Here is a 24,022-nt window from a genome sequence, read left to right as displayed (position 1 = left end):
TTTTGCAAAATGTAAGTTGAAATTTTAAATCATTTTGCATAATGAGGACTTAGAGTACACGGTCTAGAAATGGCCTTTACTCTAGTGGCATAAATTGTGTTAATTACAGGAGATTTTGGAGTTAATTGGGAAAGAGGAAGGAGAGGTATTATATTGGATTAAAACTGTAGTGTTAACTACCAATCTCTGTTGCTAGTTACATTCTATATTGACAAACTTAACTTGCTAAGGGCTAAAAATTGATTGTCCAGCCTCATTTCCATTACAGTTAAAGTCATATGTGAAACAGCAACAAATTTTGCAAAGAAGAAAAAATGTATCTATACTCGCAATTAACTAGGAAATTGGCATTTTGGTATTTCAGTCTATTGGGTCCTTATTATACAGAATATAATTGTTAAAGATGTGATATCCTGAAATGGCAGCTCCCAAAGACTTAGTTAACCTTTTCTATGCTCTCACAGTAAGGCTAGATGCACCCCTTGCACTATGAAACCTAAGTGTAACTGTAGACTTTTCCTTTTTAGCTAATCGGTTAATATGTATCTGCAAAACAAGGTACTATGGCATATGAAATTATAAGAAAGATACATTCCCTATCTATGAGGACCTGCTATTTTGCTAGAAAGGCAAGACAAATGAATAAAACCTATGGTGAAGGCACGTCTTGTGCATAAAGCCAGCACATACAGAGTTCTTTCAGGAGCAAAATTGCATGGGTAGATGTTAAGTGAATAAGGAGATAAAAGAGATCAGTGTGGGCTGGAGTTGGGAAGAAGTTCTCCTGGAGGAAACAGGACTCAATTTTGAGTGTTTTCTAGAAAAAAGTGGAGCAATGAGGCAGAAATGGTTCACAAGAGTCCTGCCCAAGATGGAGGTTACCTGGGATACATGAAGTGAGAGGAAGGGTTAGTAGAAAAAAGAGACCTTTAAGGATGCTGAGGAAAATGGCTGTGTAGCAACCATCCCTGTGATTTGAGAAGCTGGTATTTAGAGTGTAGATAAGTGATCTACACTCTAAATACCAGAAGAGTGCTGCTTCCTCAGAGCCAGTGGGAGGGAAGAAGGGATAGAAGGATGTTGACAGCACTTCTGATGGGCAGCTGGAGACCTTTCAGGAAAGCAGATGGTCTTCAGCTGGGATCCTTAGAAGCTGAGCCTGAGACAGTGATTCTGGGACTGGTGATTTATTGAGGGAGAGAGAGAGCAATAGGAAAAAAACAGGATAGGGCAAGGGAAGAAGTCATCAATACAGGCTTTACACTAAAATTGAGCCTCAGCTGATCCCATGGGAGTTCTAGAATGTGAATGGCACCAGAGGGCTGTTCTGTCTGAGGAAGCTTCTGTAGCCTGTGTCCATCAGTCATTAGCCAGCTGCAGGTTGCCTCCAGGTCAGAAGAGGGAGGGCATAACCTCTCAGGCATTTCCAGTCGCATGGCTACTGTCTGCTGAAGGCCATTCTCTGGCAAAGGGGGAAGGTATGAGTCACTGGCAGCCAACACTGACACAGTTGGGAGAGGTGGTACACCTGCCCAGGAAAGGGGATTGGGATGGGGCCCCAAGGGATCTACCAGGTAGATCTTCTTACTCTTAAATAAAATGCTCTTTATCAAGCTCCCTCCTCCAAGTTGGTCGCATACTCTCACAAGCCAACTCTCTGATGCATCCTTAATTAGAACGTAAAAACAGTCCGACCCTTTCTGAAAGTCGCTCCATCACTCCCCAGCGATCTACAGATGTCACCTCCCCTTTGTTCCTGGTTTTGCCAGATTCATAGCCTAACCTAAATATTAAGTAGCAAAGGCTTTATATCTGTTTCAGCCAGCTTCCAGAGGAAAGGTAGGAGGGCCTTCGGGGGATAAATTCTCTTAACCATTCCATAAGTGATAGTCCTGGATATTGGCTACTGGGACAGAAATCACTGTCTTCTTGCCTAAACAAACTGATGGACATATAGAGGACCATTTTTCATGTAGGAAGACAGATTTGTCTTGTTCTCAGTGATACACGTGCAAAAGCACACACACTTTAGTGTTATCCAGACCTAAGACAACAAAGGCCCACTCACCTAGAATTTTAATATTTGGAGAAATCAGGGCAGGAAGAGGCGTATTTATTTCTAGCCAGGAAGTTTTGACTCTGGCTGCATGTTAGAAACCTGAGAAACTTAAACAGAACAAAATAAAGTAATATCTAGGTGGATTAAACAGAATCACAGCGTAGAGACAAGGGGTGCAAGGATTGGTATATTTTAAAACTCTCAGAAGACTCTAATGTATAGCCAGGACCTAGTCTCTATCAGAGAGCTATTACTATTCAACAATCCACTAAAGCTCAGTGCATTAAAACAGCAAGCCTTTATTACTGGACCCTCTTGAGTCTGAGGGTCAGCTGGACAGTACTTCTGGTATAGGCTGGGCTTACTCATGCATCTGGGGCTCAGCTGTGCCTTGGGGAGGTGGTTCTGCTAATCTTGGCCAGGTTCTCACATGGCCGGGGGTCACCTGGCTGTTGACTGACCTGAGGGGGCCAAGCCTGGACAATTGGGCTCTGCTCCGTGGGGTCTCTCCTCCTACAGTATGTTCAGATCGGGACTTGGCAGAGCTCCAAGAAATAGAGCAGAAACACACAAAGGCTCTTGAGTTCTAGGCTCAGAACTAGTAGGGCTTCACTCTGCCACATTCTGTTGGCCAAAGCAAGTCACAAAGCTGGCCTGGTGTCAGAGCAGGAAGAGACCCCAAAGTTCGAGGGCCACATGTGTTGATAGAGGGAGGCCAATAATTGAGGCCAATAGTGCATTTGATCTACTAATTAGACAGAACCCCTAACTTTATGGTAGGACAACTGATTTGTCAAAGTGGTTAATTTAAGACTTAGATATTTCATCTACAGACCTGTTCATTGCCCCCTTCCCCCAACCTCATTCACAGCTCTTCATCTGAAGTTTGGCCTGTAGCCATGGCACAGACATATTTACAATAAAAATGCATATCTATCTTTACTTTTAAACGTCTAGTTCACTTTTGTTTTGTTTGTGCTCTGGACTCAACTTACAGAGAGCAGATCCACAAATAGATGGACAAGTGAAAGCACATACTTGAAATCCATTTTCTAAAGTATTAGCAATGGAACATTAATTGTGAAATATGAACAGCTGGGGTATGTTCTAAGAAAGTGGGCGTTTCTCACATTTTGACAATCCACTCTAATTCTTCTTACTATATTTTTGTGGGTTTCCTTACCTGAAGAAGTGTCGATCTGAAGTTGGTGGAAAGATAATGGAGGAGTAAGTTTCCCGTGTACCTTCAATCTGGACAGAAACACGTTGAAATACTTATACACCTGCAAATGACCTGTCATGCACCTCCCAGCAGATTTTTCAAAGTGCAGATGAAAGATATTGTTTTCTCTTTGGGTTTTTCCATGACTGGTGCCTTCACCATCTGGCCTGCCTTTTCTACTTAACTTCACCTTCTCTGGCCTAGGATCTGGCTTGACTAGAGTCATTCCTGGCCCATTAATCTCACTCATGTTATTCCTGCCTCTTCCTCCACCTCCCTGGCGTGTCATCCCCTTCCTCGTCTCTCTGCTCTTTCAAATCCTACTATGTTCCCAAGAAACTACTCCAAACTGTCCTTGGGGTCTCCTAAGACTGTTCTGGCCACACCAAACCTTCCGTCCTTTGAACAGCCATATAACTTATCATCTGAACCCACTGACACTGTTCTGTCTTGAACAGCTGTCTGGCTTTTCTAGGTATGTACGCTGGCCTCATCTGATTGGCCTGTGAGTCAGGTGTGTCAAGACAAGTTGACTGTAGCTATAGCTGGACACAGTCACAGGACTGTCAGCTCCGCTAGGCCTGGGCGTCCCTCTGCTTTGCTCACTCCTGTATCCAACACACTGAGCACATAGAAGATGCACAACCACATCTATTGAATGAATGAAGAAGAGCAGGCAATCAATAAATAATAAATTGGTGTTTCAACAATAAGAAACAATGAACATTTTGAGTGTGGTAGGAATCCAGTGTCCGTGCATTTGTCTATTAAAAATGAGCCCTTATTATAGGGAAGGCATTGGGGAGTTAAGCATAAATGAGACCTCACTGTGCCATCGAAGATCTCACAGCCTGATGGGGGGAGGCCACCGTTGTTGAGTGCCTTTTGTATACCAGGTGGTATCGCAGTAACTGGCTTGTGTTATCAGCAACTGCAATGGTGTTAAAGGGCCCAAACCCTAGGACTTGAACTGTATGACTGTTGACTTCCAAACAGCTGAGGGCCTTGAACAAGCCATTTATCTGTTCTGGGACTCAGGGTTCTCAACCTGTGAAATGAGGAGAACATCAGAAAGGCACCCTCTAGTTCGCACTTTCTTTGACTGGATTGTCTTAAGAAAGCCTTAATATCCCTCTGATGAAATGACGTGATTTCAAATTTATGAGGACAAATGCCAAAGTGAAACGTGTGTCATCTTTCTTTTAATTGTCTGGCAGGCCTTTCAGTGCCAGCACAAGCTGCCTTCACGCCAGTGTGGTTGAGAATATTAAGGTTCTCAAGGCAACTCTCCTGAGACATTTACCCAAAATGCTATTCAGCATCTCACATCCTACCATCCTGAGTTGGTTAACACGAAACAACACAGCAAGAACAGAAGTTATTTCTTCCTGACTGGGCCTAATCTAAAGGGTATTTTGTTGAATTCTGTTTCTCATCCACCTACCCAAATTCCCTTTGAACCTGCCTAGGAACAGGATGTAATGTGTGGAAACTGGTCACTGTTAGCAGTTGCCTCAACAAACTCAACAACTCAGTAGAAGAGTGTTGGTACTGGCTCTTCCCGGACCTCAGTGTGGAGTCCTCAGCATTGTCCCCAGAGGAGTTGGACAGGATTCTAGCCCCTGTGTGACTCAGGAGCGGTGACCTCTCTCCCTCCAGACTCACCGTGGCTACCATCATCATGGAGCTTTATCTGCCCCGTGTTTGGAAGGCTGTCCAGTTTTACAAACTTCCAGACTGAGCACTTCTATAATCTCAGCCCCAAAGGGAGCAGATACTGCACTTCACATAGGTGCATTAACCTATTTAAAATGTCAACAAGGATGGATTCTTTTATGAAACTAACACAGTATTGTAAATCAACTATGCTTCAGTTTTTAAATAAGGGATGGATTCCTTCAATGCTCATCTTTCTGAGCCTCTCAGCATTGAAAAACACTTTCCTGCATGGACCACACTTGCCTGTCTTCCCCGACGATGCAGCAAATGTCTCTGTGCCAGGTGGGCCACGCTGCAGTTCCCCAAAGTCAGCCAACAAGAGGCTTGTTGAGCCAGAGGGAAAACAATGTCCAAAAGCCTCCATGGAAAGCACACTGTGTCTCACCCCTTTTGGGCATCTATGGGTCTAAGTTGGGTGAAACCTAAACGTGCATGGAAGTTGAATTCTCCCAGTGACACGGGGCAGTGCCGGCCAGCATCCCAAGGGTGTGTGCTTACCATACAGGCGACTATTACAATTTTGTGACAGGAAATGGGCTGGTCAGATCAGTCTCTGAGCGAGTTTGTCACCGTGAGTGCAAAATGTTGCCTGTGGAAAGTGGAAGGAAGGCTCCCTGTCTTCGAAAGAATCTCTGCCTGAGGGCAGGAGACATGTGCTTGCTGGAGGCTGTCTTCTTGATGACACCCAGGTCCCAGACAGTGACCAGCATTTACTTGTTGCAGGTGGCTTTCCCATTAGTGTTAAAGGCAAAGAATTTGCAATGGTGTGTAAAACCCTCAAGGACCGGCCCCACCCCTTAACTGTCTCCTAATCCAAGGCCTTCCTCACTTGTTTTGGTCACTTAGCCTTCTGACTACCCCAAAACTGAGTGGTTGAAGGTGACAACAATCATTCATTTTGCTCATAACCCTGGGGTTATGTGAGAAGGCTCAGTGCTGCTGTACACGGTGTCAGTTGACTGGGCTGGAGCACGTGCTTCTGCTTCTCACGTGGCTGTGCAGTCAGCTGGAAGCTCAGCCTCTGTCCCTCTCCATGCGGGCCTCTGTGTGGCCTGGGCTTCGTCACAACACAGCAGCTGGTCCCAAAGGTAAACATCCCAAGAAAGAGAGCGGAGCAGAAGCCGTTCTGCCTTTTATGACCAAGCCTGGAGGTCACCTAGCATCTCTTCTGTCATACTTGCCATACACTACAAGTCAGGGCAACCACAAGGTCCTGCTTAGGCTCAAGGGGAGGAGACGTAGACTCTTAATAGAGGGCAGGGATGGCAAGGCTCTGGAAGGTGGTGGGGGAGGGGAATATTGTGGTGGCCATCTTTGGAATATTAAAGCAGGGCTGTTTCTGTATCACACCGGGCATGTTCCCTCTCAGGGCTTGGCGTTCACATTCTGTTTGTAATGCTCTTCCCTTGGTTATGCATGTGTCTCACTTCCTCAACACCTTGGGTTCTTGATCCAAATATTTTCTTCTGCAAAATGCAAACCCATACCCTAATCCCTTCCCTGCTTTCTTTTTCTCAATAGAACTTGACACCATTTACATACTGTATGTTTTACTTATTTATTCTGTTTTTTACTATCCCTGTCCTTAAATTGTAAGCTTCCATTAAGGGAAGGATTTCTGTCTGTTTTATTCATTGCTTTTTTTCCAAAACTGAAAGAGTGCCCAGCACATAGTATGGACTCAATAAATATTTGAGTAACTTAATGAGCAACTCCCCTCATAAAACATAAGACATGGCAGTGATTATTTGTTCCTTTTTCCTTTGGTCCTTAGGTCTCGAAGGCAGTGCCAAGAATATAGACACTTTATGATAATTTAATTAGTGAATGAGTTAAACAAACATAGTGGTTTAAAACTGTTTCTTGATTTGAAAAAATCAACAATAAGCCAGCAGCCTCCAAACACAGTCACTTATTCCCCCTTCTCATCTAGAAGGTAACGGCGCCACCCAGTATGGATATTAAATTCTGCTCTAACAGTGCTGCTTCTGTCTCCAGTTAGAGCCAGGGAGTTATCAGAACAGAAAAAGGAGAAATCGTGGGGGATGCCCAAGAGAACAGACACACGGCTCTGACAGTGAACTTCTGGGCATCTGCCTGATCGTTCCTCTATTGTTTGTCATCTGAAGGGGTTGACCTGTAGGTCAGGTCAGGAGGAAGGTGGCTTTCCCCCAACGTGGTTCAATGTTCACAATTCAGATAATCGATGTCTTAGAAAATGGGAAGAAAGCAGGAAGACAGTTACTTCACATGTTATCAGGTAGTCGACTGGGCACTTGACTGGGCACTTTTGCTGTCCGTGAGGAACGACCTCTCTTGTTTCACTGCCTTGCGCTTGTTGACACATTCTCCAGAGGTGTTTGGAGTAAAATAGTGACATTTCAAAATGGATTAACAAAGGATGCTCTAAATTGGATATACTCTTGAATTTTGCTGAAATATTATTCACTAAAGAATACAAGTTGGTATCAGGCTGGAATGCCCTGGACCCCATCATCAGGTGTATTATTCCTGAAGTTCAAAAGAAGTCTGCTCTGAGATGTGCCCTTGATGACATTTCAATGGATGTTGCATTTAGCATTTTTCTTTCCCTGACAAAGTAAAGAGAAGCAAGAACCGTGGCCCCAAAGAGCTCCAACTTGGTGGACAGGATTGTGACAGTGACCTAGATGTGTCACCTGAGTCACACAGGGTCCCTGTCACTCCCTCGTGCATCAGGACCCCGAATCTGGGACTATCTAGGAAAAAGGCAGAGGGTGGCCTGTTCTCTTTGTTTGGGAGTGTATGAGGCAAAGGGCATCCCCGGACCTGCCAGGGTTGCTTCCTCCTAAAGCAGAGGTCACAAGAATGAAAGGATCAAACATGCTTTGAGCTCCTTCTGTGACAAGGTATGGAGAATATAAACTATTAATGTAATTTATGGGCAGGAGCACTTTGCATATAAATGAAGCAACCAATGGCCCTTTTGATTGGCATTTATATCTCCTTTTATAGAGATCACATAGTGTTATAATTCTTGACAGTTTTTTTTTTTTCAAGGCACGTTTAATTTAATATCAAGAGTGCAATACAAAAGTCCCAAATACATTCCCCCATTAACACCAATGCTCTTTCAACATGTGCCTGTTGAATGGAATGGGGATATAATAAATTTCACTACGGAAAAAAATAACGCAGTGAGTCTCACCACAGCTAATATCCTTATACAATCTAGTTGTGAAATGAATGTTTATAATGCTTCAAACAGTTTAGACCTGAAGTTTGATACCACACCTTCATTATTTGTACAGTCCTCAATAAGATTATCTACAGTATTAGGAACCATTCAAAGAACAAACCATTGAGTGAAACCACATTGATTTAAGGCTCAATCAAGTAATATGGAGCCCCAAACTAAACAGTTAAATATATGAACTACTTGTACTGACATCTATTACTTGATTCTCTCATGACTATTAAGTTGGTTCTTAGAAAATAAACCCTTTAAAGGCAAAATTCACCTCATTTGAGTTTGACCCAGAAGTTCAACAACAATCACGAAGTCCACAGTCTTATTGGCAAAACTGATACACAGTGTCTCTAAGTCACTATGCTCAAGGTTAAGAGCGATGCATATTCCATCTTTACATTTACTGGAATTTTACATGTTCAATTCATGATTTTAAATCTCTAGGTTTTCATTCCTCCAAACTGTCTGAAGACACAGTGTGCCACAGACTTAAGGCTTCTGTTTCTCCCTCTATTTTCTTCAAACAGAAACATTTCTCAAGTGTCTACATGTTCTGGAAGGGGAATTTTTCGGAGGTGGCCACTTCTTCGGAATAGTCCGACGCCATCAGGCCTCTGAAGCAAGGGCAGGGGGAAGAGAAAAAAGCTGAAACACAAGGTTCATCTGGTAAGTTTTACGTTAATCATTACAAGCTGGATAGTATAAGAATGTGGCTTTTTGGCTCAAAAAGTCTGAGTCTTGGTGTGGAAACGAGTCCTTGGCTGTCCCACCACAGCTTTCTCATAGTGGGACTGTCAGGGAAGTCTTGACTGGGGAGTATGATTTGTTTACCTATCAGGCGTAAACTTCCAGGCACTCAGTTCATTTTGGGCTTGTTCCAGTTTGTCTTTAGTCTGTTCCAGTTCACCTTTCATTTTTAGGAAAAACAAGTTGATCGCTGGGTCTACCATTGTTGATCTCAGTTGGGCAATGCCAGGCTGCTGGACTTGCTTGAGGTACTGGATTTGAGAAGTCCACTCTTGCATCTCTTGCTCCTTGGTTGCTAGTTGCATTACAAGAATGTTTTCCCTGCATGCAGACTCTTGCTGTTGTTACTTTAGTTTTTCTTCAGATTCCCTTAAGCCAGTTACATCATTAGAGTTAAGATCTGTGTACTTGCCTTCCAAAGCTTGTACATACGCTTCATATTGTTTCCACCTGAGAATGAATTCATCTCGTGCCATAACTTTGAAGTCTGTTTCACTCAGTCGAACCTTTTTAGGAAGAGGTTCCTCGTTGGTCATCTTGAATCCTCTCCTGACGGAGGCCGCGCCGGTGCCTCCCAGTCACACAGGCTGACCCCGCACTACCGCTCGCTGCCCAGGCCACCCGACCCCGCTGCCGCCGGTGCCCGCGCTCCTCCTCCCGCAACAGCCCCGGCTCTCCCCTTTATTTGCGGGTCTCGCTGCCACAAAATGGCGCTGAGGCTCTTGACAGTTTTGATTGTAAAATATATGGGACTTTAAGCTCCCTGGAAGAAAGCAAAGATGATTAATATTAATAATGGACAACTAAGTACACAGCAGACATGAGTAATATGTTTTGTATTTATATAGCTATTGTTTTGACTCACTGGGAAACACTATACGCTTTATTGTCAGGAATGCAGTTATAATAAGACACTCTATTGTCTAGGTCACATAGAAGACATTCAAGCTAATCCCTAGATCCTATTAATTTATTTACTCACATTACAGAAAAAACAGTAGCCATTTGACTCTACCATTCAAACTAATGTATTCAAAGCAATGTGCCTGATTAAAGACATAGATCAAAATTCAAATAACTTCATGCAAATGAGGTCAGTCCCAGAATCGTTTGGAAGTGTCCAGGAAGGCTGTGGATCTCGAAAGAAAAATAAATAAGAGACTGAGCAAATCAAAGCATATTTATATCACAGTGATGAGTGTATTTTGTGCTTTTTCTTTTGTTTTTTGGTTTTTTTTGTTTGTTTTTCCTTCTATGTGCAGGAGGCTGAGTGAAGCAACTCTGGACTCTGTCAGTAAAAATACAGTTCTAATAAGACTGTGTATTGTTATGGAGAAAATTATTTCAATAGAAAATGCACATCTCCTAGATTATATCTAGCGCTTGGAAAATTGCAAAATGTTTTACCACCTCTATTTCCCACTTCCTCCTCCCTTCCTGTGACTCTATCCATGGCCACGGGGGAAAAAGTAGAAGCAGAAAACAAGGAAGAATGGACATTGTGGTCCCCTCAATTTAAGGTGTGCCTTTGAGTCAAAATAGAACAAATCAATAAGTAAATGTTACGTGTGTCAAGTCTTCATTCAAAAGGCATTTGGAATGTTTTAAGACAAATATATTAGAAAAAAGGTGAAAATGAAGTGGAATAGAAGTAACAGTTTGTATACTCTGTGGAAAAATACTCTGTGGAAAATATGCCCCCCTCCCAAATAAGTAAATGAACAGTATGTTGAATTCTGAGAAGTCCTAGTCATTTGTTAGAGGTAGGACTTAAACTTGGATCTGAATTTTTTTAAACCAAAGAGAAGAAAAACACATGGCCAGCTACATAGTTTACATAAGCAGAACTACTCTTTTCAGAAAAATATACCTGTTTCATTTTCTAAGATTTGAGAGGAGCTGCTGTTTTGATTTTACTTTGTATTTTTGTTGTTGTTGTTGTTTGTTTTGTTTTACTGTCTCCATGGGCTTTTAACATCAGATTCTGATGATAGAGACAGACATAAATTCTTCCATCCTATCCCCTTTACAATTTGCTGTGGTTTGGGAGGCTCATCTCATACGAGGAGATGTTATGGTTCCCCACTGCACATTCACCTCTGACATCCTATACCTTATTTTTAGTGATGTGCCCATTAGCCTTTGCTGCGTAAATAAGCTGTTCCAAAACTTAGCAGCTTACACCAACATTTATTTGCTCACAATTTTGTGGGTTGGCAATTTGGGCTGGGCTAGACTGGGCCATTCTTCAGCCTGTCTTGCCTAGGTTCCCACTCATGCAGCAGCTGCCCCTGGCTGCTGGTTGGGCAGGATGACCTCACTCACATATCTGGAGGTTGGTGGGCTGAAGGCTCAGGTGCTATGTTTTTCTCTCATTTGGCCTCTCCAGGAAGCTAGCTTGGGCTCATTCAAACTGCTATCTCTGAGTTCCAAGAACAGCAGAGAAAGAGCAGACCTCAATATGCAAGCTCTTTTCAAGCCTCTCTTTGCATTATATTTGCTTAGGTCCCATTGGCCAAAACAAGTCACATGACCAAGCCCAGATTCAAGGGGTGGAGAAATAGATTTCTCTTTTAAGGGTAGGACCTGCAATGAATTTATGGCCATTTTTTTACATTCTACAATGCAAGTTTATTGCTGCCGATGAAGGGAAGGGACCACCATACCCTTGTTTATACTGTAGCTTGAAGAAAAGAACTATAGCTTCTACTCTCTGCATAAAATCCTATGTCCTAGAAGGAGGTCAACTGTGGGGCTTGTGAGATGCTCTTTTAGAAACAGAGGAATTCACTTCTCTAGTCGCTGTGGCAGGGAATGAGAAACCACATGATCTAAGAAGTGTGGGAGAGCAAGGAGCGATAGAAGAGACAGGAGAACATTGTGTGTGTGAGAAGCTCGTTTTACATCCATGTGGGGTGAGAGATGAATAAACCTGTCTTTCGGTGTTAACCAGTTTTTTTTTGTTCTTTGTTTTTTGGAGAGCAAAGGAGAATTACTGAACAATTTCAGACTTTTAGAAGTCATTTTTCCCAATCCACACCAGGTGGTGGAGTAAGATAGAGTCAAAAAGATTGTCACGAAGCATTCTTTCTTCGGCAGGACCTTTCAGGGTGCCTTGTTTTATTTCTGACAGTTTCTCAGAGGCGTCTCCAATGTTCTCACAGTCACAATCCTCTTAGTGACCATGTGGTGTCTGCCACATTCCCTGCTTCAGTTCCCTGCAGGGATGTCAGCTGCCGAGGCCCCTGATGCTGCCAAACGGCCTTTGAAGATTCTGAGTATACTCCAGTGCTGATGTAGGCTTTGTCTCCCACCTGTGATGAAAGTGTTAGCGTCAGCATTGTTGGGTTGGCAGGTGCCCCCTTGTGTTCTTAATAAAGCGCTTCCTACAATAGCCACCTATAGATTTGCTGATTCTTATATTTGGTTTATTTGGTTCCTTGACTCAGTTGGATGAGTTCTCCTAGTATTTGTTTCGTTTCTCGTGCAAATAGAGCTGTGATGGACCTGCTCACAGGTCCTTCATATAAACCTTGTATCAATTACCTATGGCCGTGAGATTCTATGTAACAACCAACCACAAAACCTCAGCTTTGGGTCACCTGAGTAGCTATGGCTTGGTGTATAATGATAATCTACCTGTGCTCAGCTGTGGGTAGTCAGGTGGCTTTGTTGAGCTTGGCTGTGCCCTTTAACATATCTGGGTGGGGGGAGCTTAGATTGAGGGATGTGGCCCCACTCCATGTCGTTTCCTCCACAGCAGGCGAGCTCAGGTTTGTTCTTACGCCAGTGGCAGGGTTCCAAGAGAGGGTACATGCTCACAGCCTCATGAGGCTGAGGCTCAGAGTCTCCACCATGTTACCTCTCCTGTCCAAAGCAAGTCACCAAGCCCCTAGGATTCAAGGATGGGGAAACAGACTTTATCTCCTGATGGGAGGAGCTGAAAAGTCACATCACAAGGGATATGGATTTGGGAAGGGCAGAGAACTGGAGCCATCTTTGCAAACAATCTAACACATCCAAAAACCTCTGAGTCTTGGGTGAGCGCAGGTTGGCAACCCAGACAACTTCAAATGCACGTTAGAAAGATTAATTTGGTAATCCTTCTAGAAGGTGGTAAATAAACTGATTTGGGTAATGGGAGGGAAGGTTGGTGTAACCAGCAAATGGCTTTGCTTTAATACAGTAGGCTCTAGAACAGGGATAGCAAACAGGGATAGCAATCAGGCTGCACACCGTGTGACCCATTTGTCATAAATGCCTTCAGTGAGGAGTTGAGGAGAATTATGTGGCCACTTTCCTGGCGAACTGAACACCGAGGGCTGATGGATTGGCCATGGTCGTTGAAGGGGGAAGTGACAGCACAATCCCAGGTATTTGCCATTTTTGTCCTATCAAGGGCAGTGGCAGTGAGGTTAAAGAGCCTTATGAAATCAACGAGGAGGTGGAATTATAACATATTAATGATCAAGTGTAAAGGGGGAAAACTATTATTCTAGGATAATCCTAAATTTTGGATTCAGGTCCTATTGAATGATAATGTCATTTCTTGAAGTAGGTCATAGTATAAAAGGAGTAGACTTGATTCTGTATTGTATAGGTCAGTCCTGTACCCTATCGTATAAGGAGCACATATTTTTTTGTCACCTGTTGGTGTACAACAAACCAGCCAAAAGCTTAGAAGTCGTGATGGTTAATTTTATGTACCAGCTCGACTGGGTCATGGGGTACCTAGGTATTTGGTCAAATGTTATTCTGAGTGTTTCTGTGAGGGTGTTTTGTTTTTTATTAGCAGACTGAGTAAAGCAAATTGCCCTCCCTGATGTGTGTGGGCCTCATCCCATCAGCTGAAAACCTGAATAGAACAAAAAGGCTGACTTTCCCTGAGTCAGAGGGAATTCCTTCTGCTTAACTGCCGGGGAACTGTGACATCGGCTTTTTCTTGCCTTTGGACTCAAATGGAAACATTGATCTTTCTGGGTCTTGAGTTTCCTGGCCTTTGGACTGGAACTATGCTGTCAGTACTCCTGGTTTTCAGGCCGTTGGACCCAGACTGGAACTACCCCATCATCTTTCCTGGGCCTGCATCTGGCCGACTCACCTTGTAAATCTTGGGACTTGTCAGTTTCCATAACTGCATGAGCTAATTTCTTATGATAAATAAATAAATAAGTAAGAAAATAAATAAATATTTTATACATACATGCGTATCCTGTTGGTGGTTCTTCTTGTCTGGAGAACCCTGTCTAACAATGCAGAAGCTTAAAACAACAACCATTTTACTTCTCAGGATTCTGTAGGTGAGACATTTGGACAGGATGGAGTGGGGATGCTGGGTGACATCTGGGGCCTCTATCCTTCTCCCCCTGACCTCTCCCTCTACCTGCTCTCATAACAAAGAAGTCTAGTCTGAGCTACTTTAGAATTTGGCAGATGCCTCCCAGGAGTGAGCATTCTAAGAGGACAAGTTCTTCTTAAGGCTCTGTTTCCACCATGTTTGATAACGTCCCATTGGCCAAAGAAAGTCCAATGGCCAAACCCAGGGTCAGTGTGGGAGGGGTCTACACTAGGGCATGGGTGCCTGGAGTTGTAGTTTGTTGGGGCCACCAAAGTTAAAGTCTGTCACTGTGGGGAGGTTTGATGCCCCATCTTGGGTGTGTTGGCTCTGATGTGTCTATGTGATGTCAAAGTAGGGAGAGTCAGGTGACAATATGAGTCTGAGGCTAAGAAAAGATAATTTCTTATCAATGGATAGAGACATTTGGAAATCATGAATACATAGGGGTATGAAAATATTCCACAATCAGTACAACGTGGACATCAACCAGTCAGAACAGATTCTGGCTATAGGCTTGAAGCAGGGTCTCAGGGGTCACCTGTTATGCCAGGCATTTTCCCTTTAGTTAGTGGATCATTGGGAGGTATCAGGAGTACTAGGAGAGGAAGCAGGACAGTCAGGGTAGTGGGAGGGCACGAGACACCAACTATTTACCAATTGGCAGGAAATATTGCAATACTTCGGCAACTGGTCTGAGTATACAAATGACAAACCCTGTATACAAATGGCAGCTGAAACCAGGGGCAGTATGGTTAACATTGCATTGGGATAGGGTATAAGGTTAAACTGTATGATTGACCTATATTTATCCACTTCTGGTTACAAAGAGCATAATTTTGTATGTCAACCTAATCCAAAATGAGACAAAACTAGGTCTAAAGTGGACACAAAAATTTAATTAACAGGCAGTTGAGCCCCCAAAGGAATCGAAAAGAGTGACTCTGTGGAAGCCAAAGGAGGAGCACAGGAGAGGGAGAGAAGGGGTAAAAGTCTTGAAGATTATGTAGTAAAGTTCAGGTGAGAGAAGAATGTGTGTGTATTTTTTTTTAATTATTTTTATTTTTTAAATTATTTTTTTCTTTTTATTGAATGAAACACTCTTTAAATTCTAGAGTGCTTTACAGTTTTCAAAAGTTTCACACACATTATATGATTTCATATAATCCCATAATAACCCTTTTTCTTTTTCACCTACCCTACATTGCCTCTCCCCCCTTCCCTCTCCCCACTGGTAACCACTAGTTTATTCTCTATATCTGTGAGCCTGCTTCTTTTTGTTTTATTTACTAGTTTGTTGTACTTTTTAGATTCCACATATAAGTGATATGATACAGTATTTATCTTTCTCTGTCTGACTTATTTCACTTAGCATAATGCCCTCCAAGTTCATCCATGTTGCTGCAGATGGCAAAATTTCATTCTTTTTTATGGCTTAATAGTATTCCATTGTGTGTGTGTGAGTATGCCACACCCTTTTTATCCATTCATCTGTTAATGGGCACTTAGGTTGCTTTTATACCTTGGCATTTGTAAATAATGCTGCTATGAACATTGGGGATGCATGTATCTTTTTGAATTAAGGTTGGTTTTTTTTGGATATATACCCAAGTGGAATTGCTGGGTCATAGGGTAGTTCCATTTTTAGTTTTTTGAGAAACCATTATACTGTTTTCCACAGCAGCTGCACCCATTTATGTTCCCACTATGTACAAGTGTTCCCTTTTCTCCACATCCTCACCTGTTATTTGTGTTCTCCTTGAGCATGGTGATTCTGACAGGTGTGAGGCGATATCTCATTGTGGTTTTGATTGCATTTCCCTGTTAGCAATGTTGAGCATCTTTTAGTGTATCTGTTGGCCACCTGAGGAGGTGCATATGGTAATTAAGAGGCCATTGGTGACTTTGGTGAGTTCAGCTACAGGGAAATGATCAGGGCAGGTCATGTTTCAGAGGCTTATGAAGCATGTGGGAAGTGAGAACTTGATAAAGGTGAGTTTAGAATAATGTTTCCAGAAGCTTTGTGTAATAGTGAGGGGGAAAAAGGGGTAATTGATTGGGATGTAGGGTTGGGGAAGATTGCATTTTTTAAGATGAGAAAGACTTGCCCATATTTATATGAAGAATGGAAAGATAACATTTAAAGATCCTTCAACTCGATGTAAAATAATCTGTTAAAAAGGTAAGATCTTGAGTGGAAAGAGCAAAGTCCTGGGATCATGAGCCTGGGGCCCTTATTCCAGTGTTTCTAGTCTTGAGGGCCAGTTTGGCCACTTCATAACAAATCTTTCTTTGTAAACAGTGGTTCTCATCTTGATTGCACAGTAGGATGACCTGTGGGAGCTTTTAAAATGCTCCACGCCCAAGTCTCACCCAGACAGTTACATCAGAATCTCTGGGATGTACCCAGGCTTCAGTATGTTTTAAAGTTCCTAGGTTATTCCATGTATGTTCGAGATTGAGAACCACCACTGCTTTAGAATGTTAGTTATTTATCTCCTATTCCCTCAGCTTTGGTGTTTTAGTCAACAAAGTCCCGCTCAACATTTATCACCCTCAGTACCAGCGGTTCCCATGACAATAGAGGCCATTGCAGACCTTCCCTCAGCTCAGTGATTCTCACTCCAAGCTGCATGGTAGAAACTCCTAGGCTACTCACAATATAGTGGTGCCTGGGCCTCACTCCAGAGACTTTGATGTAATTGATCTGGGTTGGTTTATGGGTTGAGTTTTGTCTCCCCAAAAAGATATGTTGAAGTCCTAATCCGTAGTACCTCCCAAGGTGACCTTATTTGGAAATGGCATCTTTAAAGAGGTAATCAAGTTAAACTAAGGTCTTCAGGGTGGGCCCTAATTTAATATGATTAGTGTCTTTATAAAAAGGAGAAGTTTGAATACAGAGGAGACATGCAGGAGGGAAGATTATGTGAAGAGACATAAAGAGATCACCGTGGTAAGATTCGATTGGAGTTATGCAGCCACAAGGAACATCTGGGGCTACCAGAAGCTGGGAGAGGTAAGGAGGGATCCTTTCCCTACAGGTTTCAGAGAGGGAACCTAGATTTCAGACTTCTAGTCTCTCGAACTGTAAGACAATAAATTTCTGTTATTCTCAGCCAACCAGTTTGTGGTATTTTTATGGCAGCCCTAGGAAATTAATAGAAACAGGCTTGGATATCGATAGTTTTTAAAGTGGCCCAGGTGATTCTAATGCGCCAGGATGGATTTATTGATTTTCGTAACTATTAAACAACTTAAATGTATAGCAGGTATAACCCAAGTAGAAAACAAAGTCAAAATGAGTTTAGGAACCATGCAAACCTAATTATTACAAGTCTAATATTTAAAACTTAGTCACATGCTGAGTAATTTTAATGCCTAGTAATATATTTCTTCTTAACTTAGGGCTCTGTATTGTAAGAGAGGCATTTGCCGTCTTGCTTCTCTGCAATTCCTTGCCTAGATACTTATTTTTAGTGTAATTTTTCACCTTGAATGATGAGATTCTGGATTTCCACTTCACGTGTTCTTTACAGGTCGCCTCATGGTGTATTCTTTATTTTTCGTGCCTAAGGGCACTGTCTAGCACCTTTCCCTGTTGGACTTTATCCTGTTCATTTATAATGTAACGTTTCTCCAATTTGTCAAAGTTACTTAGAATTCTGATCCTGCACTCCAACATTCTAATTCCTAGTACTAAAGGAGAGTCCCCAGGACAATTGAATTAAGAATTATATGAACTCCAGGAAGAATCAATTTGGAGAAGATCAGATAATGGAAGGACTATTATGGGCTGCATTAAAGTGCAAAGATGTATGAAAGATAAATGGTCAGTGCATGAATTATACAAAGAGTTCCTTAAGTGAGATAGGATCAGTCCTTGTCCAGACATCATGTGAGATTTGGAATCTTGCCGCTGTCCCTCAAAGTGTGCTCCACAGACCAGCAGCATTGACATCACCTGGGAGCTGTTTAGAAATGGAGCATCTCCAACTCCATCCCAGATCTAGTGAATCTGAATCTACATTTTCGCAGGTTCTGTAGGTGAAGCGCATGCATATTAAGTTTTGAGACACATGATGTAGACACGGCCACTACCTTGAAGAGCTCACCAAGTAATCTGGTTGAACTTGGTAGATCAGTGTTTCTCCAAGTGTGGTCTGGAGGCCCAGCTGTATTTGAGTGGCCTTCAGCACTTGGGAAAAGATGGGATACATTTGGCCCCTTCACAGACCTCCTTAATTGGAATCTTTGGGGGTGGGACTCAGGAGTTTACATTTTTTGATAAATCACCCAGGGGACACTGATGCACATTAAAGCTGGAGAATCTCTTCCCTAGAACAATAAACATTTATTTTGCTTGAACACACCTGAGGAATGTGACACCCGCCGGCCCACCTTCCCTTAGTAACAGTAGTTCCTAAGAGCAGTGTTATGGGGGTGGCAGCTGCAATCTCCTAGACCAGGATCATTCAAAGGACGGTCCATGGGTCAATCAATAGCACAGCCATCTCCTGGGAGCTTGTTAGAAATGCAGAACTTCAGACTTCACCTGTATCTCCTGTTATGGGATGAATTGACTTCCCCCATAATTCATATGTTGAAGTTCTAATCTCCAGAACTTCAGAGTATAATCATATTTAAAAGTAAGGAATTTAAAGAAGTAATTAAGTCTGGTTGTCTGAGATCTGCAGACGTCTTCAGACCAACATTTAGTAGCAGCTAGTAGATTTGACAGGACATTATTCCCTTAATGAGTTGTAGACCAGGGAAAAAAATATTTATTTATTCAGGAGCCTCTGTTTGGCTTATATCAATAATCTTTAGTAAATGAAGCTCATTTAGCACTTCATAAGTATGTTTGAACTTGACTCTGTCTTTCTGGCTCACAGCAGGCCTCTAAGTTTAGTCAACACCTTCCTGTAGATGCTCCTTTGATCTGTTCATAAACTGTTCTCTCCTGCTGGGTCCTGACACACGTGTCCATATAAGCACACATATGCACATGTAACCATCAGCAAGGAAAAAAATTAAACAAAGGTGAGTCACAGAAAGACTCCAAAATGGCACATGTATCTTAAAATACCTTTACAGATGTGCTCATTGTTGAGAAACTGCTTTGCACAAACCTAAATCCAGCCTGATTTTTTTTTTTTTTTTGGTTACAATATAATTAGGCTCTGAGTCAGCTTTGAATCTTATGTTAATGAGACCCCCTACAGTCTTGCCTCATACTTTCAAATTAGAGATTGATCTATAATTAATATGGCTTATAATGCCAGTGTCTGAGACAAAAGAGATCATTGGGCGGCTGGGGAGGGAGAGGAGAGAGGTGTACCACATACCAAGCTGGCTCCTGGTGACAGAAGCAGGTGTCTCTGGGTAGTATTTCTGCTGGCTCAAGCTCTTCTGATGAGGAAAGCAGCTAAACTGCCCCTCTGAGGTCTTAGGAAGGGACATGGGTGCTGCAACTAGCTTCCACCCTTAGCAAAGCATTCCTGCTCAGAGAGACCCTGGTTGGCCCCTGCATGAGTTTTCCAATCTTACACTGAACTGCCTTTGAATTCTGAAAAAAAGCACCAGGACGAGGAGTCATTGTTTTTGGTTTTTTCCAGCTATTTTTGGAGCCATGTGACCTCCCTACACTGTAGTTTTACAGCCTTGAAATTCCCAGTGATTGGAAGAGAAGAGCACTTGCTGATTAATTAAAATCCAATTTTCTCTTCTATCCTAATTGCAGCAATAGAGGGAGAAAAAAGGAAGAGTTACTATTCCAAAAATGAAAATGATCCCTAGACTGTTTGGGCTTATTATGAGCTCCATGTTACCATTTGTTTTAAATTGAATCAATAGAATAAACATGGAAATAAGCTCTGTGAAATCACTTATTTTTAAAAGATTTAAATGAGAGCCTGCATCATTTTGTTTAAAATTTTTTAGACTCTGCCTGGGTAGACTTCTTGATAAAGACAAAGGAAAAAAGAGGGCCTCAGGTTTGGGGGTAGGGCTGGGACCGTCCTGTAGGTCTGCCCGTGTGTAGCTTTATGACCATGATTTTGAACCCTGTTTAGGACCCTGCAGTGGATCAATCCCTGTTAGCACAAGAGATGATCTGGAATCCTACCCCCCAACACACAGATCTCAAAACATAATTACTTTCAGTTCATTTCGAATTTTTAGACTCTGTGTGATACTGAAGAGTTAGGGTGGCTGAACTGAAACACAGGGAATCATCAGAGGGGCTGGGATGGCTCTGTCCCCTGATTTGGTGCTGAGCATGTGGACTGCGGTGGGAAGGGCATCAGTGTGGGAGGTGGTGACCCAGCACCTTGGGATGGGGACTGGCTGTCCCAGGAATTACCTGGTTCACTGGTTCTCATGGGAAGGAAGAGGTGATTTTTACCTCTTCTCTTTCCACGAAGTCTTCACGTAATCTGTAAAGTTTTATAGCCTCTAGTTGGAGGCTGGGGGTTTGGGGGAAGGGAGGAGTGGTCAGTGGTGGACACCTGGGCAATTTAAAATTTGCACTTTGTAACTGTCCTGTTTAAATGAGTGGAGTACAATATATTGCTAAGTGTAAAAAAGTAGGTTACAAAGTTGTGTATGTATATTTACATTTACAGAAAAATTATATTATCTATATTATGTATTTATATGCCTAATATTTATATATTTATGTATATATTTATACATATGCATATTTCACGTAAAGTACATTATATATAACATATGCACATATTAATGTTATATATATGTACATATTTGTATATCTATAGTTTTTAAAGTTTTTAAATATATGTATATATATTACATGTGTGAGTGTCATATATAGTATCTGTATATATGCATATAAAATACATACCATAAATGTGTAGGCATATTTACATTTCTATATATAAAATATGTATAAATATGTATATAAATGTGTATTTACATTTTAAAAATGTTTCTTACATATACAGCAGTGTGTATGTGTATATAGCTGGATAGGATATAGAATATACATCAAAATATCAAATGGATAAAGTGGCTCTATCTGGAGAGCAGGATTGTTGATCACTTTTATTTTCTTTGTATCTTTCTATATTTTCTCAATATTCTATGATGATAAAGTATTGCTTTTGCAATCATAGAAAAGTCATTAAAAGGGAAAATAGAGAAGCCTTTCTGCACGTCTTGGGCAACTCCAGGACAATTCTTTTCCTTCTGTGATGAGTGAGGGCTCCTGGTTCCCCAATCATGAGTTCCTTTCTTCATCTCAGATTGTCATCGGCGTCCTCTGGGCCCAGGGAGCACAGTCTGCAGGCTACAAGGGTTTGAAAGGCTCTAGGATGGGTCCCTGTCTTCCTCCCCTTCCCCCTGGTATGCATAAACTCACGCATCTGATATGATCACAGAGAATCCCCAGGGTCCCTTAAATGGTCCTGTTCTTTGTGTTCACTGATGCTGATCTGATTTATCATATAGTGTCTTCCATCCCTCAATCTTTCATAGCAGACAAGGGGGAAACAAAGATGTATCTAATATACACACGTGAAGCTCAAGTTCTGGACCAGTATTCTCATGCGCTTAGGGACTGGGAAGGCCTTCAAACAAGATCACAGGCTCCCACCCCACAGAGATTCTGATTCAGTGAGTCCGACGGAAGCCTGAGGTACTGCATTTCCAACAAGTCTCCAGGTGATGCCCAGGCTGCTGGACCACCCTTCTCCAAGTGTGGACCCCACTCCAGCAGCACCAGCAACTAAAAGTCTGGGATTTCCACCAGTGGACCCTGGTTCTCAGGCCTTCAGACTTGGACTGAATTGTACCACCAGCTTTCATTGTCCTCCAGCTTGCAGACGTCAGATTGTGGGACTTGGCCTTCAGAACTCTGTGAGCCAATTCCTATAATAAATCTCCTCTTATATATATATATATCTATATTTGTTCTGTTTCTCTGGAGAACTCTGACTAATACACTATTTCCAGAACACTTTCATCACCTCAGGTAGAAACCCTGTAACCATTAAGGTGTAACTCTTCAGCCTCAGCTTCCCCAACCCTTGGTCACCTCTAATCTTCTTTCTGTCTCTGAATTTGCCTGATTTAGGTAACACATATAAGTGCAATCATGCAATATTTTTCCTTTTGTGTCTGGCTTATTTAACTTAGCATAATGTTTTCAAGGTTCATCCATGTTGAAGCTTGTATCTGAATGTCATTCGTTATAAAGGCTGAATATCATTCCATTGTATGTTTAGACCTCATTTTGTTTATCCATTCATTTGTAGATGGACACTTGGGTTGCTTCTACATGTTGACTATTGTGAATAGCCTGCTATGGACACTGGTGTATATGTATCTGTTCAAGTCCCTGTTTTCCATTCTCTTGGGTATATATCTAGGAATGGAATTGCTGGATCACATGGAAATTCTATCAGTATATTTTACTTCTTAAGGAACTGCCAAACTATAAACCATTTTACTTTCTGGGGGCCCTTTTAAAGTCAAGAATTTTTAAAAAGCCTTACCTTTACACATACAAAAAAATATTCTGCTACCTTCAGGATGAGGTGATGTCTTCCCCCTTAGACATAAGATGGTGGCACCGTCATCCTGCGAGCGTATTGCCAAAGCTTCTTTCAGAACTAGTGCAAGGGAGGGGCTTGGAGCTTCAGTTTCATTAGCTTTGTGATAAGTCCGTCTCTGTATATTTCCATCCAAGAACAACTACTTTTCATTTGCTGAAAATCACTGAAGTTCTGATCTGCAAATAAAATAAACTGAAAAACTGAAGAGTTATTTTTGGTGTTCCTGGGGACTAGCATCTTGATTGGGCCTTGGCATTCCAGCCCATCTCTTTGTCACATTTGGGTTAACATCATCCCTTAACCGGCCACTCCTCAGCCCACTTTAGACCCAGCCAGGAGGGGCCCCTGCTCTAAGCCATGTGCTTTGGAGGGCCTGATGCTGGCTGTGTTCCAGAGACCAAGGCTTTTTGTCTAGATTATTCTTCAGGTACACAGGGTCCTAATATTTCTTTCCAAAGTGCCATTATTTGTTTTCAGTAAGTTTGTTTTGCAGTGAGCTGGTATAAGAGGTGCCCTGAGCAGCGAGAGGGGCACCACCAAGCTCTTTCCCCAGGACCTACACTCAGCATCTCAGCGTCAGACTGCCATAGCTTTGAAGTGTGTCTGTGAGCATCTGTGCTTTATCTTGATTTACCTTTTGCATCCATTAACAAGATGTATCCTAAGGTAATTACTTCTTCACTTTATGCCATTTTGGCTTAAGAAGGGTGTCATAGGAACACTCTACTCTCAGGTAGCAGGGAAAACTGGTACAGTGGTCCCTAAGTATATGCAGAGGATTGTTTCCAGGACTCCCCTCAGATACCAAAATCCACCGACACTCAAGTCCTTTATATAAAATGGGGTAATACTTGCATATGACCTAGGCATATCCTCCCGTATACTTTAAATCATCTCTAGATTACTTATACTACCTAGTACAATATAAATGCTGTGTAAATATTTGCTGGCAGGTGGAAAATTCAAGGTTTGCTTTTTGGAATATTCTGGAATTTTTTTTCTAATAATTTTCATTCGAGGTTGGTTGAATCCATGGATGCGGAACCCATGGATATGTAGGGCTGACTATATCTATTTCTAGACAAATGACAGCAAAACAGAATGGTTTCTTTGATTGGCTTAGACCAATTAGGATTTG

At 42.1% G+C, this 24,022-nt stretch overlaps 1 pseudogene; it reads right to left on the bottom strand.

Annotated features, from left to right (window-relative positions):
- Window positions 1-9,056: 9,056 nt before the first annotated feature.
- Window positions 9,057-9,512, bottom strand: LOC136135517 (pre-mRNA-splicing regulator WTAP-like; annotated as a pseudogene).
- Window positions 9,513-24,022: the final 14,510 nt, after the last annotated feature.

The sequence above is a fragment of the Phocoena phocoena genome, chromosome 15, assembly GCF_963924675.1.
Source record: "Phocoena phocoena chromosome 15, mPhoPho1.1, whole genome shotgun sequence".
Lineage (NCBI taxonomy): Eukaryota > Metazoa > Chordata > Mammalia > Artiodactyla > Phocoenidae > Phocoena > Phocoena phocoena.
This window is presented reverse-complemented; position numbering and strand designations above follow the sequence as displayed.